Source organism: Narcine bancroftii, chromosome 4, assembly GCF_036971445.1.
Source record: "Narcine bancroftii isolate sNarBan1 chromosome 4, sNarBan1.hap1, whole genome shotgun sequence".
NCBI classification, from domain to species: domain Eukaryota; kingdom Metazoa; phylum Chordata; class Chondrichthyes; order Torpediniformes; family Narcinidae; genus Narcine; species Narcine bancroftii.
In genome coordinates, this window is record NC_091472.1 from 62,490,066 (window position 1) to 62,502,961 (window position 12,896).

The 12,896-nt window shown below is 41.8% G+C and overlaps 1 long non-coding RNA gene across 1 annotated transcript in view; it reads right to left on the minus strand.

The window, feature by feature from the left end:
- LOC138760616 (uncharacterized) overlaps positions 1-12,334 on the minus strand; it is a 34,140-nt gene extending 21,806 nt beyond the window's left edge. The window contains exon 1 of the long non-coding RNA XR_011355755.1: positions 11,993-12,334. This is a non-coding gene — a long non-coding RNA (uncharacterized lncRNA). The remainder of the gene's footprint in view (positions 1-11,992) is intronic.
- Positions 12,335-12,896: the final 562 nt, after the last annotated feature.

Sequence of the window (12,896 nt, forward strand, 5' to 3'; positions counted from 1 at the left end):
ACCTTCTGGCAAACCAACAATCTTCACATTATTCCTTCTACTTTGATTCTCCAAATAATCTACTTTCCTCTCTAACTCCCTCTCACGTTCTCGCAATTCTTTAATGGATTTTTCCACCTCCAACACCTTTTCTGTATTAGAAGACACTTGTTGTTGACATTTCAAAAAAGCAGCCTGAAATTGTTTAAAATCCTCACAAGATGATTTCACACGTATTTTAACTGTATCCAGTTCCAAACTGAGCCTCTGAGACATTTCATTCAGCATAGGCTGAATGATAAGACTTAGCTGTTTACATTGTAATTCAGAAAAGCTCAGCCCTGCTTTCTCTTGCATAGTGGCAGAACCAGGTAACTGCAGCTCCTGCTGCATCTCAACAACAGGCAGTTTAACAGATTTACTGCGGGTCTGGACTCCCAGCGACGGCACCCCGACTTCTTCAGGGGACCGACGCTGTTCTCCCCCCGCAACCCGTTGTTGCTTCAAAAACTCACAAAAAAGACCAAAATATTCAGATTGGAGTATATCCTGGGGTATTTCAAACAATGGAGTCGTCTTCTTGCGTGCTCCCTCCGTTAAAGTCGGCAGGCTGCCAGAATCAGGATCCCCATTGGGGGCACACGCACCTTCCTCCTGAGAAGGGGTAATTCCAACCATGTCCTTCTCCTGGTGAGTAGTAGTCATTTTTTCAGCTCCCACAGGCAATCTCTGTGGTTTAGGCTTGAAAGAAAGCAAACCTGAAGTTGTAGCAGACTGTTTAGGCTCTAAATCTTCAACATTCCGAAAATGTAGTTTCTTCTGTACTTGAGGTTTATTCTTTATACCATTAATAGCCATAACAATTCCTTGATACTTTAAACTAAGTTTTAAAAAATTTAAACCTGAAAACAAAGAGTTAAAAACGGCTTCTTAAAAGTCTGGCCAGAGAGGTCGAGATTACACGTCTAGACTCTACGCCATCTTGCCACGCACCCCCCCCCCCACATCCCACTTTAAGTAATCCTTATGCCATAGCCGCTCTGTGATTAGTAAGGGATTGCTTAAGATGGGATGTGGGTGGAAAGAAAAAGGTTGAAAAATCACTTTTAAAAAAAAAACACACCTAATTGACTCATTATGTGCATGGTTTCATAACTCCAAAGAAAATGGGCCAATTACCATTTTTCTCAAGCAAAATATTTCAGTAGCAGTTGGGTTTAGAGCAGTGATTTTCAACCTTCCCTTCCCACTCATGTACCACCTTAAGCAATCCCTTACTAATCACAGAGCACTGATGGCATTGGAATTACTTGATGTGGTCTATGAGTGGAAAGAATAAAGCTGAGAACCACTGATTTAAAAAGTACAAGTAGGTTCTTGTTTAAATCTTTTCATTGGCTAATTAGCTATAGCCAATAAAAGGCAGGGAAGCTCAAGTCAAGCAGTTACAGTGAGTGGCCCAGTATAGGGCTTGGCCTTTGTCAAGCAGAGGCAGTGGTATAGGAGTTGAGGTAAGGACAACACTATTGACTAACAAAGGGATTCAGCAAAAGACATAGATAAGGTTAGGTTTTTTCAACATTTTTAAAAATTTTCCTAAAGAGTGGGAATGGCAGCCAGGGCAGGAATATCTCCATAATGTAGATAGCCAGAGAAGCCAAATGTATCCCTGATAAGTGCATCCAACTGAAGCTCCTGACAAACTGTGTTAAGGAATTGGAGTTGAGTGAACTTGGCAGGCTGAGGGGGTGATAGGAATTACAGGGACACAAGCATACCATGAAGGCAAGAGGAAGGTAACTGAGTGATAGTCAGGAGAGATTAAAGAATCAGGTAGGCAGTGTAGGGTATTCCTGTGACCACTTTTGTTGGCAATAAGTATACCCCTTTGGATATTGCTGAGGAGGATGAGCTATCTGGACAAGTTAGTTTTAGACTGATAGTATGATGGTTGACTCTGAACCTCAGAGGGGAAGATAGAGCGCTAGCCATGGGTACTTGATAGCCAGGGATTCTGTGAATGCAAAAGAGACTCCAGGATAGGGCACTGCCTCCAGGATCCTTGGGTCCAAAATGTCTGAATGGTTGCAGAATATTCTTAATTGAGAGGGTGAACAGCTAGAGGTCTTGGAAAATATTGGTATCAATGACTGGCGAAGGGTAGAGTTCCTGAAAGGTAAGTTTAAGGAGTTGGGAAAGAGGCTAAGAAGCAGTTCCTCCAAGGTGGTCACCTCTAGATTGTTCCTGGTGCTATGAGCTATGAAAGGACAGAATAGGATAGTGCAGGCAATTAAGTGGTTGAAGAAATGGTGCAGGGGGCAGGGTTTCAAATTCTTGAACCATTGGATCCTTCTGGGGCAGTGACCTGTACAGATGGCATGGATTCCCCTGAACTGAAGGGAAATCAATATACTGGCAGGGAGGTTTGAACCTAGGAAACCTACAGCACAATACAGGCCCTTCAGCCCACAAGTTGTTCCAAAATTTGTCCCTATTTTAGAATTACTAGGCTTAACTGTACCCCTTTTAAGCTCCATGTACCAAACCAAATGTCTCTTAAAAGGCCATGTCATATCTATCTCCACCACTGTTGCTGGAAGCCCATTCCATGCACCCATCACTCTCTCCTGGTGGGGGTGGGGGGGTTGTGTGTGAGAAGGACAAAAAAAAACCATACCCCTGACACCTCCACTGTACTACTCACCAGCACCCTGGGGAAAATGCCTCTGACTATCAAATGATCAATGCCTCTTATTATAGTTTATAAAAATCATGAATAAGGGTCCCAGAACCGATCCCTGTGGCATACCACTGGTTACTGACCTCCTTGCAGAATTTGACCCATCTACAACCACTTTTTGCCTTCTGTGAGCAAGCCAATTCTGAATCTACAAAGCAATGCCCCTTTGGTTCCCCTGCCTCCTTACTTTCTCCCTTGCATGGGGTACCTTAACAAATGACTTGCTGAAATCTATATACACTACAACTACTGTGCTTCCATCACATCCTCAAAAAATTCAATTGGATTCATAAGGTATAACCTGCCCTTGACAAAGCCATACTGACTATTCCTAATCGTATTATACCTCTCCAAATGTTCATAAATCCTGCCTATCAGGATCGTCTCCAACTTACCAACCACTGAAGTAAGGCTCACTAGTTTATAATATCCTGGGCTATTTCTACTCCCTTCCTTGAATAAAGGAACAACATTTACAACCCTCCAATCCTCGGGAACCTCTCCCATCCCCATTCATGATTCAAAGATCATTGCCAGGGGCTCAGCTATCTTCTCCCTCACCTCCCACAGTATCCTAAAGTACATTTCATACAGCAACTTATCCAATTTGATGTTTTCCAAAAGCTCCAATACATCCTGTCTCAATATCTACATGCTCAAGCTTTTCAGTCTGCTGCAAGTCATCACTACAATCACCGAGATCTTTTTCCATAGTGAATAGTGAAGTAAAGTATTCATTAAGTAACTCTGCTATTTCCTCCGGTTTCATTCACATTTTCCCACTGCCACGTTTGATAGGTCCTATTCTTTCACATCTTATCCTCTTCCTTTTCACATATTGTTAGAATGCCTTGGGGTTTTCCTTAATCCTGCCCGCCAAGGCCAAACCTCTTCTGGATTTCCTAATTTTATTTTAAAGCTCCTTCCTGTTAGCTTTATAATCTTCTAGATCCACTAACATTACCTAGCTCTCTAAACCTTTTAAAAGTGATGTACCATCAATAATCACAAAAGACTGAAGTTGTTAACTATAGACCGAAACAGCCATCAACCTCATTGACTGATCAAGGCAGAGTGAAATGGGGAGCATGCAAAGGGCTATGGATAGGATCCGTCTCAGGGAGCATGTCCAGCTGGCAGCAGCCAATTATAGCACAACAGTAGTTTACCGCAGTAAGCTTTACTTTTCTTCTTGACTAGATTTATTTCAGCCTTTATATACTATGGTTCCTGTACCCTACCATAACTTCCCTGTCTCATTAGAACATAACTATGCAGAATTCCACACAAATAGCCCCTGAATATTTGACACATTTCTTCTGTACTTTTGCCTAAGAACATCGGTTCCCAATTTAAGCTTCCAATTTCCTGCATGATAACGCATAATTTCCCTTGCTCCAATTAGATGCTTTTCTAACTTGTCTGTTCCAATCTCTCTCCAATGCTAAAGGAGATAAAATTATGCTCATTATCTCCAAAATGCACTCCCACTGAGAGATCTGACACCTGACCAGGTTCATTTCCCAATACCAAATCAAGTATAGTCTCTCCTCTTGTAAGCTTATCTACATATTGTGCCAAGAAACCTTCCTGAACATCCAACAAACTCCACCCCATCTAAACCACTTGCTCTAGGGAGATGTCAATCGATATTTGGGAAATTAAAAATTTCCCATCACAGCCACTCTTATTTTTACACCTTTCCAGGATCTGTTTCCCTATCTGCTCTTTGATATCCATGTCCTGATTGGGTTGCCTATATATTTTTTAAAAACACCCAGTAAAGTTATTAGCCCTTTTCTGTTCCTATCCTAACTTCCACCCACCGAGACTCTATAGATAATCTCTCCATAAAGACCTCCTTTTCTGCAGCCGTGATACTATCTCTGATCAACACCTCTTTTACCTCCCTCCCGGTCCTTTCTGAAACATCTAAAACCCGGCACTCAAAGTAATCATTCCTGTCCCTGAGTCATCCAAGTCTCTGTAATGGCCACCACTTCATCGTTCCAAGTACTGATCCAAGCTCTAAGCTCATCCACTTTGTTCACAATATTCCTTGCATTAAGATGACACATCTCAAACCATCCATTTGAGCACTTCCCTTTTCTATCACCTGCCGATCCTCCTTCACACACTGTCTTCAAGCTTCCTCTATTTGTGAGGCAACCACCTCTTCCCCAGTCTCTTCAGTTCAGTTCCCACCCCTCAACAATTCTAGTTTAAATATACCCCAGTAGCCTTAGCAAACCTCCCCACCAGGATATTGGTCCCCCTGAGATTCAAGTGCTAATGCTGTTGGGGTGGGGGCGGGGGTGGGGGGGGGATGTAGATTCACAAGGGTGGTGGGAATCGAAGTGAAGAGGCAATTAGTTCATGAACAGGGACAGCTGGTAAGGAGTTTATGTGGAAGGACAGGCAGACAGGGCAAAATTGTAACCATTGGGATGAGTTACAATGCCACAGAGACCAGTCAAAAATAGAAACAAATACAGGGCTAAAGGTTTTGTATTTAAATGCACATTGCATATGAAATAATGTGGATGACCTTGAAGTACAGCTACAGATTGGCAGGCATGATGTTGTACCCATCACAGAATTGTGTTTAAAGGGTGGATGTCATTGGGAGCTGAATATCCAAGGATACACAATGTATCAAAAGGATAGGGAGATAAGCAGAGGGAGTCATGTGGCTGAGTTAGTAAGAACGACAAAATCATTAGAAAGAGGTGACATAGGATCAGATTATATAGAATCATTTTGGGCTGAGTTAAGAAATGGCAAGAGTAAAAGGTCACTGTTAGCCCTTATCTACAGACCTCCAAGCAGTAGCCAGATGTGGACAACCAATTACAACAGCAAATAGAAAAGGTGTGTCAAAATAGTAAGGGACAAAAGTGGTCCCCTAGAAGATCAGAGTGGTCGTCTATATTTGGAGCCTCACATAATGGGGTAGATCTTAAACAGTTTTTTTGCATCAGTATTTACTTAGGAAACAGGCATGGTGTATAAGGAAGGAAGGAAGGAAAACAAGCAGTGGCATGGACATGTAGAGATTAAAGAAGAGGAGGTATTTGCTGCAAGGAGGTACTTGCTGCCTTACAGCGAATTAACAGTGAATAAATCGCTTGAGACTGACATGATATTCCCTCGGACCTTGAGGGAGGCTAGAAATTACAGGGGTCCTGACAGAAATATGTAAAATGTCCTTAGACATGGGTGAGGTGCCAGAGGATTGAACAGTAGCTCATATCGTTCCATTGTTAAAAAAGGCTCCAAATGTAAAGCAGGAAATTATAGATCAGTGAGCCTGATGTCAATAGTTGGTAAATTATTAGAGGGTGTTCTGATAGATAGGTATTTGGACAGCCAAGGGCTGATTAAGGTTAGTCAGCATGGCTTTGTGCATGGTAGGTCGTGTTTAACGAATCTTACAGAGTTTTTTGAGGAGGGAACCAAGAAAGTAGATGAAGGAAAGGTAGTGGATGTTAGTTCCATATGGGAGGTTAGTTCAGAAGGTTCAGACACTAGATATCTATAGAGTGGTTGTAAAATGAATTTGAAATTAGCTGAGTGGGAGAAGACAGAGAGTGGTAGTGGATGATTGCTTCTCAGACAAGAAGCCCATGTTTAGTGGTGTGCTTCAGGGATTGGTTTTGGGAGCATTGTTGCTTGTTGTCTATATCAATGATCTGATGATAATGTGGGAAATTGGATCAGCAAGTTTGCTGATGACACTAAGATTGGAGGTGTTGTGGACAGTAAGGAAGGTTTTCAAATCTTGCAGAGGGATCTGGATCAACTGAAAAAATGGGACAGAAAATGGCAGATGGAATTTAATGCAGACAAGTATGAGGTGTTGCATTTTCGAAGAACTAACCAAGGTAGGACCTGCATAGTAAATGGTAGGGCATTGAGAAGTGTGGAGGAACAAAGAGATCTGGGAGTACAGATATATAATTCCCTGAAAGTGGCATCACATGTAGACAGGGTTGTAAAGAAAGCTTTTGGCATCTTGGCCTTCATAAATCAAAGTATTCAGGTCAGGAGTTGGAATGTTACGATGAGGTTGTACAAAGCATTGGTGAGGCCAAATTTGGAGTATCGTGTGCAGTTCTGGTCGCCAAACTACAGGAAGGATATCAGTAAGATCGAACGAGTGCAGAGAAGGTTTACTGTTACCGTGTCTTCAGTAGTTGAGTTGCAGGGAAAGATTAAATAGGTTTTGACTTTATTCATTGGAGCGTAGAAGAATGAGGGGAAATTTGAGAGAGGTTTACAAAATTATGAGGGGAATAGACAGAAAATGTGAGTAGGCTCTTTCCACAGATTAGGATAAATAAATATGAGAGGACATGGTTTGAGCCTGAAAGGGGAAAAGTTTAGGGGGAACTTCTTCACTCAGAGAGTGATAGGAGTGTGGAATGAACTGCTATCTGATGTGGCAAATGCTAGTTCACTCTTAAGTTTTAAGAATAAATTGGATAGATACATGGATGGGTGTGGTCTGGAGGAAGGTTATGGAATGGGTGCCGGTCAGTGGGGCTAGGGTTAGGGTTAGTGGGGCTAGAGGAATGATGTTTGGTACAGACTCGAAGAGCAGAATGGCCTGTTTTCTGTGCTGTAGTTTTCCATGGTTCTGGAAGGGTAATGTTATGAGGCATTTTAACATGCAAGTAGTTTGGGAAATCGAGGTTGAAACTAGATGTCAAGGCAGAATTTGTAGAATGCCTATGAGCTGACTTCTTTGAACAGCTTGTTGATTAACCCACTAGGGGATCGGCTGCACTGGATTGGGTGTTGTGTAATGCGCAAGTGATGATTAGAGAGCTTAGTGTAAAGCAACTGTTTGGGGGCAGTGATGACCATATGACTGAGTTGAATTTGACATTTAAAAAAATAAGGAGAAATTAAAGTTAGATGTGTCAGTATTTAAGTGGAGTAAAGGAATTACAGTGGATAAGAGAGGAACTGGCCGAAGAAGATTGGAAGGGGACACCAGTGGGAAAGATGGATGGAATTTCTGGAAGAAATGAGGAAGGTGCAGGATAAAAGCATACTGAAAAATAGCGGTAAAGTGCCACAACTGTGGCTGACAACGTAAAAGCAAAAAGGGAGAGCATGCAAGGAAGGAAAATTCAGTGGGAAGGTAGAGGATTGGGAAGTTTTTAAAAACTTGCAGAAGGAAACTAAATCTCTCATAGAGAGGAAATAATGAACCATGAAAGTAGGCTGGCAAATACTAGTAATATCAAAGCTTCTCTAAATATATAAAGAGTGAAAGAGAGGTTAAAGTAGATATAGGACTACTATAAAATGATGCTGGACAAATAATAATGGGAGACGAGGAAATGTCAGAAAACTGAATGAGTTTTTTTCGCATAAGTTTTTACTAACATTAGCAATGTACCAGATGCTGAAGGGTAACAGGGAAGAGAAGTAAGTGCAGTTACTATTTCAAGGGAGAAGGTACTCAAAAAGCACCAGATGGATGGTACCGTTGGATTCTGAAAGAGTAGAGATTGTGGCGGCATTGGAGTGATCTTTCAGGAATCAACAGATTATAGTATTGTCCTGTAGGACTGGAAAATCACAAATGTCACCCCACAATTCAAGAAGGGAGGGAGGCAGTTGAAAGGTATTTGTAGACTGGATAGCTAGACATCAATGGTTGGGAAGATGTTGGTGTCGACTGTCAAGGATGAAGTTGCTAAGTACCTTGAAGCACATGATAAGATTGGCCAAAGCTTGCATGGTTTCATTCTGAGATAATCTTGCTTGCCAAACATATTGGAATTATTTGAAGAAATGATAAGCAGGCAAGATGAAGGAGATGCAGTGGATGGTATGATTTGGATTTTCAGAGGGCATTCAACAAGGTGTTGCACAAGGTTACTTGGGATAAGACCCCAGGGTATAACAGGAAATGTACTAGTGTACATTTATTCGGTACCGCACAGATGGCAGTCTCTTCAATCTGAGGCGCCTACAAGCTCGCACCAAGACACAAGAGCAACTTGTCCGTGAACTATTCTTTGCAGACGATAACGCTTTAGTTGCCCATTCAGAGCCAGCTCTTCAGCGCATGACGTCCTGTTTTGCGGAAACTGCCAAAATGTTTGGCCTGGAAGTCAGCCTGAAGAAAACTGAGGTCCTCCATCAGCTCCCTACCTTGACTGCCAGCACCCCCACATCTCCATCGGGCACACAGAACAAAAAACGGTCAACCAGTTTACCTATCTCGGCTGCACCATTTCATCTGATGCAAGGATCAACAACGAGATAGACAACAGACTTGCCAAGGCAAATAGCGCCTTTGGAAGACAACACAAAAGAGTCTGGAAAAACAACCACCTGAAGAAACACACAAAGATCAGCGTGTACAGAGCCATTGTCATACCCACGCTCCTGTTGGGCTCTGAATCATGGGTCCTCTACCGGCATCACCTATGGCTCCTAGAACGCTTCCATCAGCGCTGTCTCTGCTCCATCCTCAACATTCATTGGAGTGACTTCATCACCAACATCGAAGTACTTAAGCTGGCAGAGTCCGCAAGCATCGAATCCATCCTGCTGAAGACCCAACTGCGCTGGGTAGGTCAAGTCTCCAGAATGGAGGACCATCGCCTTCCCAAGATCGTGTTCTATGGCGACCTCTCCACTGTCCACCGAGACAGGTGCACCAAAGAAGAGGTACAAGGACTGCTTAAAGAAATCTCTTGGTGCCTGCCACATTGACCACCGCCAGTGGGCTGATATCACCTCCAACCGTGCATCTTGGCGCCTCACAGTTCGGCGGGCAGCAACCTCCTTTGAAGAAGACCGCAGAGCCCACCTCAATGACAAAAGACAAAGGAGGAAAAACCAAACACCCAACCCCAACCAACCAATTTTCCCTTGCAACCGCTGCAACCGTGCCTGCCTGTCCCGCATCAGACTTGCCAGTCACCAATGAGCCTGCACCAGACGTGGACATACCCCTCCATAAACCTTCATCCGCGAAGCCAAGTCAAAGAGAAAGAGAGACTAGTGTGAGTAGAGCAATGGCTGATTGGCAGGAAGCAGAAAGTCAGAATACGGGGATCAAAATCTGGTTGGCTGCTAGTTACCTCAGGGATTGGTGCAGGGCTACTTTTTAAAAAATATTGTATATTAATTATTTAAATTATGGAATGAATGGCTTTGTGGCCACATTTGCAGGTGATACAAAGATAGGTGGAAGAGCAGGTATGTAGAGGAAACAGGGAGGTGGCAGAAGGACTTGGACAGATTAGGAGAATGGGCAGACAAGTGGCAAATGAAATACAATGTCAGAAAGTGTATGCTTGTGCACTTTGGTAGAAAAAAATAAACAGGCAGACTATTTTCTAAATGGAAGAAAATTGAAAATACCTAGATACAAAGGGATCTGTGAGTCCTTGTGCAGGGTAATCTGAAAGTACTCTTGAATACTGAGTTGGGTGGTAAAGAAGGCAAATACAATGCTGGCATTCATTTCAAGAGGAATAGAATACAAAAGCAAGGATGTGATGCTAACATTATGTAAGGCACTGATGAGATCTTGCTTGGAGTATTGTGAGCTGTTTTGGGCTCATCATTTAAGCAAGGATGTCCTGATATTGGAGACGGCTCAGAGGAGGTTCACAAGGATAATTCCAGGAATGAAAGGGTTGTAATATGAGGAGCATTTGACAGCTCTTGGCCTGTACTCTTTAGAATTTAGGAGAAAGTGGAGAAAGGGCAGCACAATTGGTGTAGTGGTTAGTGCAACGCCTTTACAGCGCCAGTGTTTGGGACTGGATCAAGGTTCAAATCCCACACTGTCTGTAAGGAGCTTGTACGTTCTCCCAGTGTCTACATGGATTTTCTCTGGGGGCTCTAGTTTCCTCCCATACTAGGGGGTGTAGGTTAGTCGGGTGTAAATTGGGTGGCACAGACTCGTGGGCCAAAGTGGCCTGTTACTGTGCTGTATGTCTAAAAATAGATAAATAAATGTCATGGAAACATTTTGAATGTTGAAATCCATGGACAGAGTAGACATAGTAAGGTTGTTTCCCATGGTGGGAGAGTCTCAGACAAAAAGGCACAACTTCAGGATTGAAGGGTGTCTGCTCAGAATAGAGATGTGTCAGAATAACTTCAGTCAAGAGAGTGGTAAATTTGTGGAAATTATTGTCACAGGTGATTCTAGAGGCCAGGTGATTGGGTGTTTTTAAGGCAGAGATTGATTGTTTCTTGATTAGCTAAGGCATCAAAGATTATGGGAGAAGGCTGGGCAGTGGAACTGAGTGGGGAAATGGATCGGCTCGATAGGCTGAATAGCCTATTTCTGCTCCTTCGTCTTATGGCCTTGAACCTCCTGTTGAGCAATCAATTGTTAAAGATTAAATAGTGCCTGAAGGAGAAACATTCAGTGTCACAGGAAAGTTTAATAGAAAGGCTTGTACAATTAATGTCCATAAAACTGACAGTTGTTTTGAACTCTAATTCATGGTCATTGCGAACTGTTATAAAGACGTCCAGTATATTTTCCAACTTGACAGTGTTGTGTCTAATCCTCATTATTTTATCATGGCACAACAATAGTGGAATAAAAACAGTACAGGGAATTAAATTGTATTCTGATGACCTACCTATACAACACAGTGGGGACAGGAGTTGTTGGAAACAGAGGTAATGTTCGGCCACAGAGGTGGGATAACTCTTTTCCTACATCCATTAAATGAGAATGAGAAACAATGTAGTGGCAAGTGACCGAACTGACCCAGAATCATCCTATATGTAGTGAGTCAGGAATTTGTATCTTCTGGGGAGTAAAAGGCAGGTTTTTTTTAAACTGTGACAAAAACAGCACGGCATAAGAATGCAATTAAAGGAATATTGATATTGCAGTGAAGAGACAATCTCAGATAAAACAACTGAGGACTGCAAGAACATTTTAGAAAAGTTGGTCACTGTTGTGCTCTTTTGGATACAAATCATCCCAATTTAATTCCAAAGCCAAATGCTGAAGGAACCCAGTGGGTCTGGAACATCTGTGGAGGCAAAGGGAGGATCAATGGTTCACCCTCATCCGGACTGGTGGTTAAAACTTCAACCATCTCTTTGTCTCCACAAATGCTGCCTGACCCATCATGTTCCTCCAGCAATTAGTTTTTTGCTCCAATTTCAGCATTTGAAGTCACTTGTGTCTCTAATTAATGGCAAAACAAGGGTCAAATCTGTGAAGAATTGGTCCCACCAACAATCTTGTGGAGACTAGTTTTTAATTACCCTGTATCAAAGTACTCCTTTTGTGTGCATATGAGGAGGTCTCTTGTCCACTGAAAGATGTCAGGAATGTGCTGCTCTGGATTCCTCAGATGCTACTATGGGTACCAACTCCTGACAGCTGTTTACTTTTCCTTGAAGTAAAGCTTTCTGAAATTCTTAATGGAGCAGGTGTGAACAACTCGACTACACACCACTCTGCTCCTCTTTTACTGATCGTTCCTCCTTCTCCTCTGGTGCCTCCTTCTGGCACTGAAATAATTTCTACTTGCCACAGTTGGTCCCAAAGCACAGCTGCAGAATGATCTCCGACTTGTGTATTAGTTGTATTCTATGGCCAGATTTCCCATTCTAGACCAAGAAAGCAAAATAATGAATAGTCCTGTTGCAGACAATTTGAACCATATTCATCATCAACAATAGTAATCTCTGAGAAGGGATGATCTTGTTACAAATCTCACTTTCAATTCAACTACAAGTGGTTTAAAATAAAGATATCCTGTGCTTTATCATCCACCACTCCCCTCCTTTTTCTTTTCTTTTCTTTTTCTTTTCTTTTTCAATCTTTTTATTATTATTATAATTTATAAACACATACAGTTCAAAGAGATATATTTTTATTCTGTAATATTATTGTTTAATATCTCTGTATTAATTCATTACTTAGTATGTATTTCTTTTATATCATAAAAAAAAAAATTTTGATCAGTTTAGGGTGTGAACTATCTCTAAAAAAAAAGATATAATTAATAACAATATATGAAAAAAGAGAAAAAAAATGATTTAAAAATGTTTAAAAATGATTGGGAAAGAGAACTCAACCTTCATATTTCTAATGAAAATTGGAATAAAATTCTGCGACTGGTAAATTCTTCTTCTCTATGTGCAAAACATTCACTAATACAGT